The 17,012-nt window shown below is 40.9% G+C and overlaps 1 pseudogene; it reads right to left on the bottom strand.

The window, feature by feature from the left end:
- Positions 1-16,067: 16,067 nt before the first annotated feature.
- On the bottom strand, positions 16,068-16,773 carry LOC121036238 (histone H3.3-like; annotated as a pseudogene).
- Positions 16,774-17,012: the final 239 nt, after the last annotated feature.

Here is a 17,012-nt window from a genome sequence, read left to right on the forward strand (position 1 = left end):
TTTTCTGTTACCCCCAATATTATTTTGAGGAGAAGAGCTTTTAAAACATTAGCTGTTATTTTGGATGATTCTCCTTTCAATCAGAAGACCTAAAAACTTCTGGGAGAGGTGACATAGGGTGAGATAGAGAGGTATGAGATCATGATCTAATGTTCATTTTCATATGGACATCATGAAGAATGAGAGGAGAAGTCATGAATTGCTTGATGGAACATCTCCTGTGGAAATGAGTGCCTGTTGGGCAGTTGGTAACCTGAGAGGAAGTACACCAGGTGGAGTACAGAAGAAATCCATTGAGAGGGTGTGAAATTTGATTTCATTCTCCCAGAGCAGGGGCAAGGAGCGGGGAAGAAAAGAAGCAAGCTGAAGTTCCCTCCTCTAGAGTGAAGCAACTCAACGATTATGCTACGAACTCTTGATATCATCATATAAAAGGGTTTATGTACCTCGGATGAAAAGTTAGCTTGGGATCAAAGACAGGTGAAAGTTTCAGGATTCTTATTGAACTTTATGCTCCCTACCTTTCATGCCGCAAAGATGGACTGGAGTCTCTAAAGCCAAGGAGATGCATTTTGCCGAAACTAACTCATCTTGGGCATGAAACCCCAAAATTATGATTTTTCTAACAGCTTTCCATAGCCATTATGAAAAATATGATAGTTACACGATGTAAGCCAAGCAGCTAGGGTTTATTCTGTTAAATTTCAATTTGTAATACAAATAAATTTGATCAGGAGTCTTGTCATTAAATACAATATTCTTCCTATATGTTATTCAAATATCACCACTGTCTGTCTAGTTACTGCCCTGGCACAGGGTCCAGAATACTTAGGGAAAAGTCAAAAGTTTGATCAGAAGGTCAGCTGGCCTTTTTCTTCTTCTTTTTTTTTTTCAGTGTTTATTTATTTTTGAGAGAGAGACTGAGTGCGAGTGGGAGAGGGGCAGAGAGAGAGGGAGACACAGAATCTGAAGCAGGCTTCAGGCTCTGAGCTGTCAGCACAGAGCCTGACACGGGGCTCGAACCCAGGAACCGTGAGATCATGACCTGAGCCGAAGTTGGAAGCTTAACTCACTGAGCCACCCAGGCACCCCCAGCTGGCCTTTCTTAACTCAATGTCACAGTCAGGATGAATGAGAGCTGCTGCACCTAAAATGTTTGTAGTTTTTCCAGTCTTCTTATGGCTGCTAACTGCTACGGTCAGCATTCCCATAATCAATACCCACACTTCATGGAGGTTTTGCTTATGGATTCATTCAACAAATATTTATTGAGCAATATGCTAGGCACCAGGCCCAGTCCTGGGAATTAGGAGACAAATAAGAGAAAAAGGAACAAACATTTGAGAGCCTCAGCTGCTCCACGTATTGTGCCAACCAACTTCCAGGCAAGGGGTCTTTTTATTCTAAATCAACCCTGCGACGTACACATCATTGTCCCCATATTTCCTTTAAAAATAAAAATCCACGATTTTAAAAGTTAAAGTATTATGTGATCATTATAGAGAATATGGAAAATATGGAAAGGTACAAAGGAGAAAATTAAGAGCATTCCTAATAGCTGCCCCTGGAGATAAGTACTATTAACTTGGGGGGTCTTTTCCGTATGTGTGTTAAGACCATTCTGTGCCTGAAAGACTGTAATGAGGAGAAGCGGTCTTTGCAGAGATATTAGTGATTAGAAACTGGAGGCTTAGAGCTAACTTTGCTGTTGATAGGAAATTTTTGAGAGATTTGTTCTCCCCACTCCCATGCCCACCCTCTGCCCTTCAGCCATACTTTAAAACTCCTCATCTTCATTTAAGCCTGAGGAAATATTCCCTCTGGCAACTCTCCTGTGACATTCCTGCCACACATTCACCCCCTAGTTAGGTCCCCTAATCTGTGCTCCTGGGGCACTTTGTTGCTCTATTCTAATTGTAACAAAATATTAGCTCCTACTGTCCTCATGTCCCTTTCTCCCACAGTATTGCAGGGAAGATTGAGCAGTGCCCTTCTCTTATTTATTGTTACATCTTCCCTACTTACCAAAGTATCAGGCATAGAAAATGTTCTTTGGGTTAACTGAATGAAAGGAAAGTTATGCATAAAGACCCAAGATTCTATGGAAATTCTGTCAGGACCAGAGGCCATGAAAGTCGTCCAGGAGCTGTTGGTGCATGTGTTGATGGGGCAGAGGAGGGAGAGAAGGGCAGGCCACGATGAGGAGCAAGGTGACCCAGAAATTCAGTGTGGAACTTGGGGAAGAGGCTAAAGAGTGTACTGGTGGACTTAATTTACACAATAGAGAAACTTCTGAAATGTCACTTTTTTGGGAAATGGATTCATTTTCCTGTTGGCATACACCATAAATTCCAAGTCGTGGATACACAGACACAAATCTACAATTAGCATTAAAAAAATCATACTTAAGAGGGCCCAAAGGCTTTAAAATAAAAGAATATCTGAAAATAACTCTATAATAGTCATAATCTCATACAATAGGTCAAATACATTATCAAATGTTCAGCAACAGAGAGAACCGAGAAACTTCCTGGAATCAGGAAATGTGAGAAAGAATAAATCTCTTATTTCTGGAGAAACACTTAAGACTTTTTTTTTTTTTTTTTTTTTAAGGAATTCATTAAAAGGAGCACTCTTAGGCAAGTGTTTTCTTATGATTTCATTTACTTCCTGGCTTCTTTCCAAACCAGATGAGAAGTATCAATTGAGAAGTCTAAAGTCTGCTGCTTGGAATTTTCTTGCATTCATACAGATGCAGTTGTTTTATGAGTTCTGTCCTCTCTACTGTTATTTGCTTTAGTATTCCCCAGGCTTTGTGGATTTAAGCAGCGGCAGGGCTGGCAGGGCATTAGCAATGACCTAATCCGGCTCCATCAGTATGCAGTTGAGGGAAACAACGGGGCGAAGAGCCTTCCTAAGTACACACGCCAGTTGCAGGCAACTCCAGCCTAGGCCTCTGGACGCCCTGCCCTTCAGGGTCCTTAGCCTAGACCATACAGTCTAGAATGAACCGTGTTTGTATGTGTTTCAGGAAAGGAGGGTGAGGCAATGCTCAGGACTCCAGACGGACCTATCACTTATGTGGCCATGGCCACCATCAGGCTGTGCGTCTTAAACAGTCAAAGGGAGTACAACATTCTAGCACTGTGGTGAGGGGGCTTGAAATGTTGCCCGCTATCTGCAAAAGTGCTTGTGACAGCTTGAAGGAACTCAAAATCTGGAATCACGATCCTAAGTGATTATCCTAAAAAGGAAGAAAGAAAAGTGACAGGGGAAGGGTTTAGAATGATATTAATTCCTACTTTAAATTGAATTTACAGAACTGGATCTACATCAGATCAGCATTTGGAACCATATATTTTCTACCTTCTTTAGAGTGCATTTTGAGAATATCAGTAATACCAGAAAAAGTTAACATCAGACCAAAAAAGGAAGACCTCCCTAAATCTCCCCACACAGGCACAACTCCCATTAAAAAAGAAAAAGATAAGATACTGAAGTCAGACTTGGAAAAAGAAACAGCTGGGTCATTGCACCACCTCGAGTCTGTCCTCTGGGATGTTGAGTCACATAATAGAACTTGTGAAGCATGCAAATGAATATAGGCCCAGCATATATGACCTACGAAGATGAGTATATGTGAAACCACCTAGGGGGAGATAGCATGCGATGAACGGCAAAGAACTAAGCCAGCTCTTCTATGCTGAGTGAATTCAGAGAGCCAACTTTCATCCTTTTGTGAAGTCAAAAAAGAGCTGGGACTGGGCCATGTGCCTGGCTAGCTCGCCCCTGGAGCTCGGCACCCTGGGCTCTGGCTTCACAGAGAAAAGCAAGGAACAATATAGTCCTCGTAGTCTTTTGGCCCCAAAGATCCTCAAACCCATTCCTAATCTGTCAGGGTGCTAATCTGTTTTGAACAGTCTTTCTTTCCAGAAAGTCTTCCCAGAGTAGCCCAAGCCTTCCACCAAACTGCCAGCGTGGCCTGACTTCTGGGTTCCTTCAGTTGGAATTCTACTGCACATACATCTGGCTGGCTGGTCTGTTTCCCCGTTAATTTGGAAGCTGCTTGACAGAGATCTGACTCCTGATGTGTATATTGGTCACTGGTCTGCTGCACTTCGCTCCGTGAGTGTCCATAAAAAGATACGGCTTTATATATGATAAAAGAAGAAGCTTCCACAGCATTAGGGCTCTCTAAGCTCTCCTAAAACTACAGCTGCAATACAGACTTTGAGGTAGTGAGGACTGTGGGGAGCAAAGGGGCTACGAAGAGAAGATTATGATTTAAAGGACCCTGAGAAACTCATTTGCGTTATCTACTTTTAATCTCTTATATGATTGTCACCCATGTAAAATGAGACCTGTTTACTCTTGTTCTGAAGCCAGTTGCAGCCAAGGCATTTAAATCACATCACTCTGAGTCAAAAAGTTTTCAAAAATTCACCAGACCTTTGTTGAAATTTCCTTAAAATTCTAAAAATCCTCTGTAGACATCTTTTCTTCTTTCCAAGTTTCACAGAGACAAGGGCACCTTCTCTCAAATTTTGGCAAACAAAATCGCCCATCTACTTATATACTGAGGTATTGAAGAGCAGGTTAAACTTACAAAGGGAATTCATGTAAATTATCTCACTGTTTAGCTCAGTGAACATGTAGTGAGCACCTGCTGTATACCAGTCACTGTTCTAAACTTTGTGAGTACACAACCCCTGCCTATTGATGATGAAAATAGCACAGCAGACAATTTAATTGTCTCATTTTATAGGAAAGAATCTACACGCAGAGATTGAGAAGGAAATTTTGCTGGTAGCAGTGGTAACATCTGAACTAGTCCCAGGACCATATAACTTTTGGATCATTACTCTCCAGGTGTCTATCCAAGAGTGTGTGTTTCACAGATTGAAAAACAGGAGCTATTAAAAAACAAAAACAACAAAATCCTTTCAGTTATACTTAATTAGAATTCCTAAACTGGAATAAAAATAATAGTTACAGCCAACTGATTTGAAGTGGTTTTCTGTATGGTATCTTTATTCCACTGAGCCTTGGACCCAGTGCTATCCAGTACAACTTTCCAAAAACATGGCAATATTCTGTGTTGTCTGCTAAGGTGTTCATTAGCCACGGGCAACCGTTGAGCCCTTGAAATCCAGCTAGTTGCAACTGAAGAACTGAGTTATTACACTGTATTATGTTGGAACGAATTTAAACTTAAATAGCCACATGAGGCTCTATAGTGTGCAAATTATGGCAACACTAAGGATAGCCAGAGAATTTTGTATCTTTCACAGGAGACTATTTCCTTTGACAGATAAAAGGGATATTTAACAGATATTTAACTTGTTTTATTTTTTTGTGGGGTGAGGTAAAGTGCAGTAGAAAAAGAAACAGACAGGTAAAGACGCTGATAGGCGAAACCCAAAAGGATGCAGCCTTTCACAAGACAAAATAATTGAGTAAGATGGTGACTGCCATCTCACATGCCGATCACTGGTAGGAAAAAGATCTCTGCAAAGACAATTATACACTTACAGTCTTGGGAAAAAGAAGCTTGTGCTTACAGAAGCTTACAGAAGCCTATTTCTAAATGAATCGACATGGTTAATTTTATCCATTCAAGCCTACACATATTACTGAATATTAATAAACACTGTGGTCTAAAATGACTTGGTCGAATGTGCAAGGGAGAGAGTTCATTCTTTTTTTCCCCTTAATAAGAGACACACAAACCTGAAAGTTTGAGTCTTTGACCTTACACAGAAGTGCGATTTCAGCCCTTAAAGACTCAGGTGTCTGCTCAACAGACGGCAAAACTATCTTTTTCTGTCACTGATCCTCATAATCCTCTGACTTGCACATGTGGTAAATGAGGATTTTTCTAGTAAAAGTACACCTGCTTTTTCATATTTATTTGGCATTTCCGCACTGTGAAGATATTCGAGCTGTTCAATGTGACCCACTTCCACGGTTAGCTCTGCTCCTGAGCTGAAGCTGCTCCAGAGACCAACCAATCCAAACATACACTTTTCTTTTACCCAGGAGAATAGTTACCATGTTACAGAATGTTTTACTCTCGCTTCAAAGAATTCTAGTTCGAGTCCAAATAAATATTTCCTTATAAAAAGAGAATGTCACGAGAAGAAACAATGGAAAGATATATCTGAGCCTGAACACAGACTTTCAGTGAAAATTCTGTGTTTTCAATAAATTCTAAAAATTACCAGACACATTCAGAAACAGGATGCTAACACACAAAGATGACTAAAAATAAAAAGGAGAAGTATTTCAAGAAGTGACCATCGGCATGGTAAGGTCACTCCTACCCATAACAGAACAAGAAAGTCCCTCCTATTCCAAAGTGTTTTCCCCACCCATTAAGCTACCCACGGCCTTCCGTTTTCACATTTCTTTAATTTGTTATGTTTAGGGCTGTAACTTTAAACCATTATGTGGAAGGAATAGTATATTAACCATTTGTAAACATTTTTACTAGAGTGTATGTAACAATTACGTAAAATAACTGATGTAATAACATCCAGGTCAGATAAGTTCCAGTGGGTAGTAGCTTGTCTTAAATTAGATTCCCCCAGAAGCATATGCTGAGACAAAGATTTACGTTATAGTAATTTATATGATATCAGATCAAAGGAATCACGGGTAGGGGAATGGGGAAGTGAAACAGGGAAAAGAGAAAAGCAATAGAGGGTGTAATAATGAGCAATTAATGACTGTAGCAACTGGGGCTTACCCCATGGGGGACCTCCAGGATTACACAGCACATCTCAGACTTTTCTCAACCAAGGTATAAGGAGCTTGGGTATTTATTCACCAGCTGCTGTTCATCATTGCTTGAAGGATGCTCCAGGGCATGGTCTCGCCCAAGTACTTCTAGTGTCCCACTTGTATGGAGCTGAATGACCTGAGTCTCAGGGGTTTGAAGAAGAAAGCTTTCAGCACATAAGAGATTGATGAGTGCTGAGGGGACATAGACTGGTTCCAGCAGTACCTGCTGCAGCATCACGAGGATTCCCTTGGGATTTATGTTGGATTGACTCAGTCCTGTCATGAATCCTTCAAGGAAGTGATTCGTTAGAACTTCAAAAGAGAAAAGAAAAAAAGACAACGGGAAGGTTGATGGGGCGGGACACAGTCTCCATTGGTACAATTGGTTCCAAAGTCATGGTTGGTAATTGTTACCTCCATCCTCTACCACTTGTTGATCAGTCCATCTGGTCTTAGCTGCTTGCTTGGTGTCCTAGCCTAGACCTTCAGCCTTGAGGGATCTGATCCCTAATTGCCATGCTCTTGTCAAACTGAGACTGCTTAAATTGCCTGCTCATGGTTATCACCACGTATGAAGTCAATAAAAGTGCCCCAGTGAATTTCCTGGGTTCCAGGTATTTTCTTATTCACATCTTCATTATGAAATTAAAACAAACAAACAAACAAAATAACCAAATCAACAGGGGCCCCTGGGTGGCTCAGTTGGTTAAGCGCCCGGCTTTCTGCTTAAGTCATGATCTCACGGTTGAGAGATTGAGTCCTGCTTCGGGCTCTGTGGTGCTGAGCATGTAGCTGCTTGGGATTCTCTGTCTCCTTCTGTCTCTGCCTTTCCCCCACTCACACATGTTTGTGCTCTCTCTCTCTCTCTCTCAAAAATGAATATTAAAAAAATGCTTTTAATAAAACAAACAAAGAAACAAAATAAACTAACAAAAAAAAAAACCATCTAAGCAAAGGGACTGGAAGAACTTCCGGGTTGGTACATACATTAATGTGGTGGGAGGGTAGCATCCATGGAGAGGGCACGGAAACTCCCTTTCTCCCCTCCACCCCAGCCCCAATACCTCCAACTTGCTGTTCCTGTGTTGTGTCTTTTATAACAAACCAGTAATAGTAAGTAAAGTGCTTTCCTGAGTTCTGTGAGGCATTGTAGCAAATTATTAAATGTGAGGAGGCTTATAGCCAGTTCTCAGATATAGGTGGCAACCAGGAACTTGGGACAGGAGTCTGAAGCTAGGGTCATCTTGTGGGACTGAGCCCTTAAACCTGTGGTTTAACCCTGGGTTAGTGTCAGATACAAATTGTAGCACACACAGTTGGTATTCAAAGAGTTGGAGAACTGGTTGTTAGTGTGGAAAAAACCCACACATTTGGTGTCAGAGGTATTTACGAGTAAAAATAGCTCAGATTATATATTTTGGAAAGAAGTCCTTTATTAGAGCTGTGTGTTGCAAACATTCTATTCTATTTGGTAGCTTGCCTTTTTGCTTCCTTTTGAAGAACAAATGTTTTCAATTTTGATGATGTCCAATTTTATAAACATTTTAAAAATGGTTTATGCTGTCTGCAGTCTATCTGAGAACTCTTTGCCCATGCCACAGTACCACCAAACCTTTTCTCCTACATTTCTTCCTGATGTTTTGTAATTTTAGATTTTATATTTAGACCTTTGGTCTATTTCAGATTTATTTTTGTGTATGTTGTGAAGTCAGAATTGTTTATTAGCTTTTCTCATATAAGTATCTAACATCAACGTTTTGGACAGACTTTTTTTTTTTTCTTATTAAGTCAACTCAGCATCTTTGTAATAAAGCAATTGACTCTACAGGGGAGCCTGGGTGGCTCAGTCGTTTCAGCGTCCGACTTAGGCTCAGGTCATGATCTCAGGGTTCGTGAACTTGAGCCCCGTGTCAGGCTCTGTGCTGACAGCTGGGAGCCTGGAGCCTGTTTCAAATTCTGTCTGTCTGTCTGTCTCTCTCTCTCTCTCAAAAAGAAACATTAAAAAAAACTGTTAAAAAACAATTGACCATATATGTGTGGGTCTATTTCTAGATTCTATTCTGATCTCTCTTTACCTGTCATCTATCTATCTATCATCTATCTATCTATCTATCTATTTAGTACATCTTGATTCAAGTTAGATAAGTCCCACAACTTTATTATTTTTTTATAAATTGCTTAAATTATTTTACTTCTTTTGCACTTCCACATATAATTTTGAATCAGTTTTCTCGTTTCTACAAAAACACTTTGCTGGAATTTTTATTGATATTTTATTGACAAACTTGGGGATATGAAATCTTAATGATATCAAGTCATCTACCCCATAATCATGGCATACTCTTCCAATGACTTAGGCCTTCTCAGATTTTTCTTAGTGACATACCATGTGTACTTGAAAATATGTGTAGTATGGTTTTGTTTTTTTTAAATCTATTCTGCTCAGCTCTGCCTTTTAACTGGAACATTTAGACATCAGCATTATCCACTGTCTCCTATTAGTGCCCCAGGATTGTTCCCAGGGTCATTAACCCCCTGACATTCTTGGTCTGTCCCTCCTGCCAGGCTGAGCATTTTTAGCTTTCAGTAAGAAGCTGTCAATGTGTAGAGGAAGGATGAGGGCCAAAGAGATGTAGGAAGGGCTTTGACAATGTCTCCTTCAGAGGAAATGAATTTTAAAAAAAAGGAAGTGTATTTTATTTCTTTGTCTGAAGCATGCAGTCGTGTTAGTTATGGGAAATAAGTCTCGAGATGTCAGAAATGTGTGTGTTGAAAGGCTGAGGACAATGAGCCTTTAGGAAGACACCAAAAAAAAAAAAAAAAAAAAAGGAAGAAGAAGAAGAAAGGGACACCGAAATCAGTCTTCTTTTTTTTAAAAGAGCTAACTTCTTCAACTATCTACCATTTTTTTTTTATTTTTTTTTTTAACGTTTATTTATTTTTGAGACAGAGAGAGACAGAGCATGAACGGGGGAGGGGCAGAGAGAGAGGGAGACACAGAATCGGAAGCAGGCTCCAGGCTCTGAGCCATCAGCCCAGAGCCCGACGCGGGGCTCGAACTCACCGACCGTGATATCGTGACCTGAGCTGAAGTCGGAGGCTTAACCGACTGAGCCAACTATCTACCATGTTTTATGCCTTTACTTCCAGTGTGAAACCACTCATCTATATTATTGAATTTAATATTTACAACAATCCTATGTGTTAGGTGCTATTAGTTTACAAGTGAGGAAACTTGAGACTTAGAAAAGTAACATCCCACAGTGAGTAAGGACAGAGCCAATATTCCAACTGGGCTATGAGATGCCAGATCCTGTGCTAGGAGGGACCATGTGGGATAAGCTTTGCCTGTTTTACAGACGTCTGTGTATCTGCCATGGGTGCTCTGTGGAATTCGTAGCCTTCAGAAACCTGAATTCTGTTAATATACTCTGGATAAACTGGGTGATCAAGAAAGGGTTGCTCAATTCATGTTACAACTCCCGGGCACCCAGACAAGAGCCAGAATGGGGATCTCAAGAGAACTCAGAGTTGTCTTCTGCTGTGGGCCCTCAAGGGAAGGCCCCGCACCTGTCCTGGGTGCTTCTGTGCCCCGTCCTTTAACATGAGCAGGGGGGAACCTCTGCAGAATCCCTATCATTTCAACAGTGGCTGCTTGGGTCCAAGCTAGCTGTACAACATCTAGGATGGGTCAGTTCATGGGGCCGAAGTGGAAGCTCTAAGTTTCCATGTGAAAGCTTAAGGCCCCAGGTGGTCTCTCTTGGGACTGCTGTTCCTTCGGATAGACCAATTTTCTGGCTTACAATATTCTTGGTTGCAATTTATACTGACTCAGCTATAGGCACTCTAGCTGACACAGATGTGTTATCAGCTGAAGACTGTTAATTCCTCCTATAAATGTAATGCATCAGCTTTGGTCTGGGTCTGACTGGAAAATAAGTGAGCAAGTTTCCCCTCTCCAAAATTATGTAGGAGTCACCAACCCACTGGTAGGAGGCCACCATATAATCTAAACATCACATACTTTTCACTGCTTTACTAGCCAAGCTTCAAATTGTGCCACCCAAGTTATTTTCTGTCTCCTTCTACCAACTCATACCCCTCCACTTTGCCTCAGAAATTTCTGTGAAATATGTAGCATGCGGCAAGAGCATCTCCGTTTTGTAACAAAAAAATTGAAGTCCAGGAAGAAAGAGTATCTTGCCCAAGGTAAAGCTGGATCAGAACTCTGAAGCAGGAAGTCCTTATTGAGTGAACTTCACAGTAGAGTACAGTGCCTGGGGTGAACACTGTGGCCTGCCTATCCATACAATGTCTACCTATCCATGTCTACCTGTCTACCTATCCATACAATGGAATGAGAATTGTCAGTTCCACAGCGATGGTCTGACATCACTTTGAAAAAAGTTCTGCTTTCTCTGGACTTTCCATAGATTCTGTAACAGTGTCCTGTGGCTGCCATAAAAAATTTATCACGAACAGGGTGGCTTAAAGTAACGAAAATGTATTCTCTCACAATTCTGGAGGCCAGAAGCCCATTGTCAAAGTGTTAGCAGCCTTGGTTCTTTCTGGAGGTTCTGAGGGAGAACCATTCCATGGCTCCCTGTTAGCTTCTGGGGGCCTTCCAGCAATTACTAGTGCTCCTTGACTTCATTCCAGCTTCTGCCTCCATCTTCACCTCTCCTTCCCCTCTGTGTGTGTCTGTCCTCTGTGTGTCTCTTATAGGACAACTACTATTTGGTTTGGGCCCCATCTGGATAATCTAGGATGATATCATCTCAAGATCTTTAACTTAATTACATCTGCAAAGACCTTTCTTCCAAGTAAAGTCACATTCGCAGGTTCCAAGGATTAAGACATGGACATATGTTTTTGAGGGGCCACCATTCACCCCACTATAGACCCTCTGTGTCCTATTCCTTAGGTTCATTTGCATCGTCTTGAGCTTGGTATATGCTGGAGCTGAGTTAAATATCAGAGGCCATCATTAATATAAGTAAGAGAATGTTTAAGGAGTTTCCACTAGGTGAAAAGAATTGACCTAGGAGTTGGTGACATAAAAACAAATGGTATCCCGCTGCCCACCTAACTGTAATCTACTAACAGGTGCACAAATAACTGACCCAGGACACTGGTGAAATTCAAATACAGCAGGAGACATTATGCCATCATCATTTGGAAGATGTACTTATCATATATGAGCATTTTTAACAACAACTACCACAAAAATCTCTCCTAAAATCCCACTCACAGTTAAAGGAAATGCCATCATTTCCTTCGCCTTTGGTGTGAACTCACAATACGGGAGATTACAGGAAGTTAGCAAACTTAAGACGTGTCAAACTTGACTCTTTGAAAACACTTTTTGTTGTATAGATTAGAACTTCAGCCAATTTCATCTCTCTTTGATTCCTGCAGCCAGACACTCTTAAAGTAAATGTGGGGTTCAAAAAAAAATCTGCCACTATATCAAGTAATCAACATCCTAAATAATTCCCAAAGGGCAATAAAGAATCCAAAGATGGGATGCAATAAATTAGCCCTATAAAAAATTTGCCCCTCCTCGTTTTTTTTCCTAGAAGCTGACAAAGAAGTCCCTAGAAACCAGTACCAGTTTCCCCAGGGCTCCACATTTTCTGTTTTTAAGAGACTGTCTCATCTCACCAACATTTTCTGTCAATATGAATTTCAAGAGTAATTCCACCCAAACAAGACCCTAAACTGCCAGAATTTATAGGAATCACGGTCACTCAATGAATTGCATGTAAAAATGAAGAAGTATCGAATGCTTTTAATCCAACTCCATATTCCATTCTATTACCCAAGATATAGCATTTGGTGTATTCCTTCTATTATTCTGAACTCTCAGCTCAGCAAAGAGTGCGCCATTTTATAAGCAGAGTCTGTTCATTTTTTTCTTAACGTAATAACTTCTAAAAGATAGTGTTTGTGCGACCAGCAAAGGAGAAATAACAGTTTACGCCTTTATGTATATATTTCTCAACTTCACAAGAAACATTAGAAAAGGTTTAACCCTCTATAATTCTAGCAGAATAAAGCTTAAGAGCAAGACCTGAGCAAAGTAGTGTGTTCTACCACCATTCTATTGGCATGGGCTACAACTGAGATCAAAGCCCAAGACATCTTAGATTGGGCTTCCCAAAAGGAGAGAGAGAGAGAATTGGGGGGGGGGGGGCCCGGCCCGGACGGGGGCGAGAGGGAAGGGGGAAAAGGAGAAAGAATACTTTTTGAATTGGGTAAATGTCCTAATCAAAGGCCTCACTTGCCAAAGCTGCCGGCAAGGGCAGTGTTTCAGAGAAAGGAATCAGGATGGAAGCACCCCTAATAAGGGACTTGATTCAGATTCCAACTTAAAATTGCATTCCCAGACCCAAGAGAAGGATGATCTCCTGGTTGATTCTCTCTGCTATTGTCATGACCAGAATTCTTCTGGTTCACATCCATGCTTAATTGGTTGGTTGCATTTGATCTGAGACCATGAATCCCACTAAATGGGATAAAGCCTTTCCTTTAAGAAAGGCTTCCTGCGAGAACACCACTCTGGCATTACTCCAGATAGGAAGCTGCCTTGTGGCTTTTGTTTCTTTTACAGTAATGCATTTCTTCCCCCCGAAGTAAGCCTCCATATGTCCTTCCCAGTCCCCCTTATGATTCTTCTTTGGCCTTCTGTCATATTGCAGAAAACTTCTAAGTTGTCATCTGGAGATTTCTTTACTCAGAATTGTTTATCCCCAAGATCACAAGAGCATGGGAGGTTTACCCAGACCCTGACCACTTTTCTCTTCTAGGGTGCTCTCTAGGCACCTTCATTATAGCTGCAGCTGCAGCAGCATTTCTTCTGTATGTGGCCTTGAATCTTTGATATTTGTTTAATGAAATGGCCATACATGTTCCCAGATGCTTAGCTTTCTTGGGACACTTTCAAAGTGCTTTGTGCCCTCAGATTTAGTTTATTCAGTCTGCAAAAAGTTGTGCTCCTTAGACCTCTCTGGGCCACTGCTACCAGTCTCTATCATCTGTGGGGAAATCAGCAAAGCCCTGGGTCACAAGGACTATTCTCATTTGCCCATCGCTTCATGATTCCAAATATCATCCAGTGAAAGACTGGAAGGCCATAATACTTCTCTCTCCATTGTGCCTTGAGGGCTGAGCTAGCACATACAGAATAGAACTGATTTTGTTTGTTTGTTTGCTTGTTTGTTTGTTTTTAAGCAAGTATAATGTACGGACACTATTGGTGGAAGACTAGAGAGGGGCAGAGATAGTGGTTTCCTTTGACCGAATGATCACACTCATATATGTGGTTCAAGCATATTTGCTTTTTGTTTCTTCTGTGCGTTCTTTTTAGTGAGTTTGTCTCAGAGTGCAAGATTTAAACGGTCCAGGCACACAGTGTCTTCTCGGAGGACCTGTGGATCCCAACAGCATGAAGTCATGATTGCTCAATTCACATGCGAAGATGAATGTAATGAGAAGAATCTCCCAGAGCCGAGGCTAGTTAAAAAAGAAAAGTTGTGAAGACGGCAAGTTTTGAGGTCAAGCCTGGCTTCTCTGTTTCTGTAGCCCTCTTCTTGAATTTACTTTAGGTCTGCTTTTTTGTAGTGCTTTTTATGACAAAGAGAAAGCTTCTCTATGGGCACAGACTTTCAAAGATCAGAACTCTTCAGTCACTGCTATTAACTACTCTGTAACGTCAATAATTAAGCCTTTTACTCTGGTCAGTTTCTTTCACTAGGGAATTTATGTCAATCCAAGAAAAACAAAAGAGCTAGAAATTTCATCTGTGTTTCATCTAATGGGGAGAAAAAGGAAAATGGAATTGAGCCTAAAAAGATGGCTCCAGGGCACCTGGGTGGCTCAGTTGGCTAAACATCTGACTCTTGGTTTCAGCTCAGGTCATGATGTGACAGTTCATGAGATCGAGCCCTGCATCAGGCTCTATGCTGACAGTGAGGAGCCTGCTTGGGATTCTCTCTCTCTCTCTCTCTCTCTCTCTCTCTCTCTCTCTGCCTCTCCCATGTCTCTCTCTCCCTCAAAATAAATAAACAAGCTTAAAAAAAAAAAAGATGGTTCCAAATGAAGGTATGTGTTAGAGTAAGGCACTCCTCAAATATACGATATGTTCTAATCTGAAGAAATATTTAGACGTAAAATAAACCAGCATGAGCAAAAGTTTGAGATAGTTGAAATGTTGTTTCCTTCTGAGACTGGAAATAATTCCCTGGTGGGTACTTTTATTTAAAAATAGAGTATACTGAGTTTGCTTTTCATGATAAAACCAGTTCATGATCACTAGAAAAAATTGAAAAATATAAAAAAGAAGGGAGGAAAAAAAAACTACTTACGGTCCCCACTAGATTGGAAATCATTTAGGGCATAGATGGGATTTTGTTATAAAAAAAAAAAAAAAAAAAAAAAAAAAGACACAGCCTTTGGGATCAGAAAGATCTGGATTTAATTCCAGTTCTAAGTTGCATGACCTTAGGCAAATTCCTTCAATTTGAGCAGATGCTTGATAAATGCAAGATGAGCCAAAAAAAAAAAAAAAAAAAAAAGGAAAAAAAGCCTGATAATTTTTACATACCAGAGTCATTAGAGAGGAATACTCTCTTTTCTTTTTCATATGTGGCACTGGTTTAGGATCCGTGTTTAACAATCTTTAATGTTCTTGTTTGGGCTTCTTTGTTCTTTATTGTTGTGAGCTGAACTCTGCATTCCTGGCTTTCTCAATTGGCAATCCCATAACAGCCTTATTTTAGCTGTTTTATGGGGTTTTTTTGTTTGTTTTTTGTTTTTTAAGTAATCTCTACACCCAATGCAGGGCTTGAACTCACAACGCCAAGATGAAAAGTTGGGTGCTCTACTGACTGATTCAATCAGATGCCCCTATTTTATCCCACAACTTTTCTCACTGTAGCTCTTGCCTTTCTCCCCCAGTGCCTCCTTTACCTCTTTGAAACAACTTCAGTCTTGACCTACCAGGCTCAACCGCACCAGTGATGTCTCACTCTCTAACTAGAAAGAGGACGGGCAACCCTTGAACTTGAGCCTGCAAGTCCTTTTTCATTCTTGAAGTAAATGAAAGCTAAAACAGAAATGGCTGATGGGCACCTGGCTGGCTCAGTTCAAGTCCCACATCGGGCTCTGTGCTGACAGCTCACAGCCTGGAGCCTGCTTCGGATTCTGTGTCTCCCTCTGTCTGCCCCTCCGCTGTTTGCACTCTGTCTCTCACATTGTCTCAAAAGTAAATAAACGTTAAAAAAAAAAATTCACACACAAATGAAAATGGAAAAACTGCCAATACCTGATTTCTGTCCCCTATTTTTCCATTTGCAATCATATACTTAGGTACCTTTTGTCCCCATGGAAAAAAAAATATCTAAAGTTCAGACCTACCAATAACAGGAAGAAAAGAAAAAAAAAAAGCGTTTTTTTTTTTTTTCAAGAATGAAATGTTTTTCCATCAGAGTGGATTCTTAAGCACGTTCTCCACGTATGCGGCCTGCTAGCTGGATGTCTTTTGGCATAATTGTTACACGTTTGGCATGGATAGCACACAGATTGGTGTCTTCAAAGCGGCCCGCCAGATAGGCCTCGCTTGCCCCCTGAAAAGCACCGATAGCCGCGCTCTGGAAGCACAGATCTGCTTTGAAGTCCAGAGCAATTTCTCGCACCAGACACTGGAAAGGAAGTTTGCGGATCAGAAGTTCAGTGGACTTCTGATGACGTCACTGAGGGCCAAGGTACCAGGCCTGTAACGATGAGGTTTCTTCACCCCTCCAGTAGAGGGCGCAGTCTTGTGACCCTGGCTTTTGTAGCCAGTTGCTTCCTCAGTACTTTACCACCCACCGGTCGATGTGTGGGCAGTCTGCTTTGTACAAGTCATGGTACTGAGACCTCCTTGCTGACCCCCTTTCTCCTTCGGCTGGAGCTCAGTGAGCTAGAGGTCGTACTGGCGTTAGCCAGCGACGGCCACTTGACAATAAATTATTTAAAAAATAAATAAGAGATGGCAGAGAAGGAATAAATTCTAGGGATAGCAAAAATTGTGATAGAAATTTAAAAAAATAATATTTTTTTCTCTGTTAAAAAAAAAAAAAAGAACAACTGGAGACCCGTTTCTTTCCTGGATTGAGTGTAATGAAGGGGTGAGCAATTCATTTGGTTTTTTTGTTGTTGTTGCTGTTTTTACATAGCTGCCTATTTTA

The sequence above is a fragment of the Herpailurus yagouaroundi genome, unplaced genomic scaffold (genome assembly GCF_014898765.1).
Source record: "Herpailurus yagouaroundi ecotype Mexico unplaced genomic scaffold, PumYag 162, whole genome shotgun sequence".
In the NCBI taxonomy this organism is placed as follows: Eukaryota; Metazoa; Chordata; class Mammalia; order Carnivora; family Felidae; genus Herpailurus; species Herpailurus yagouaroundi.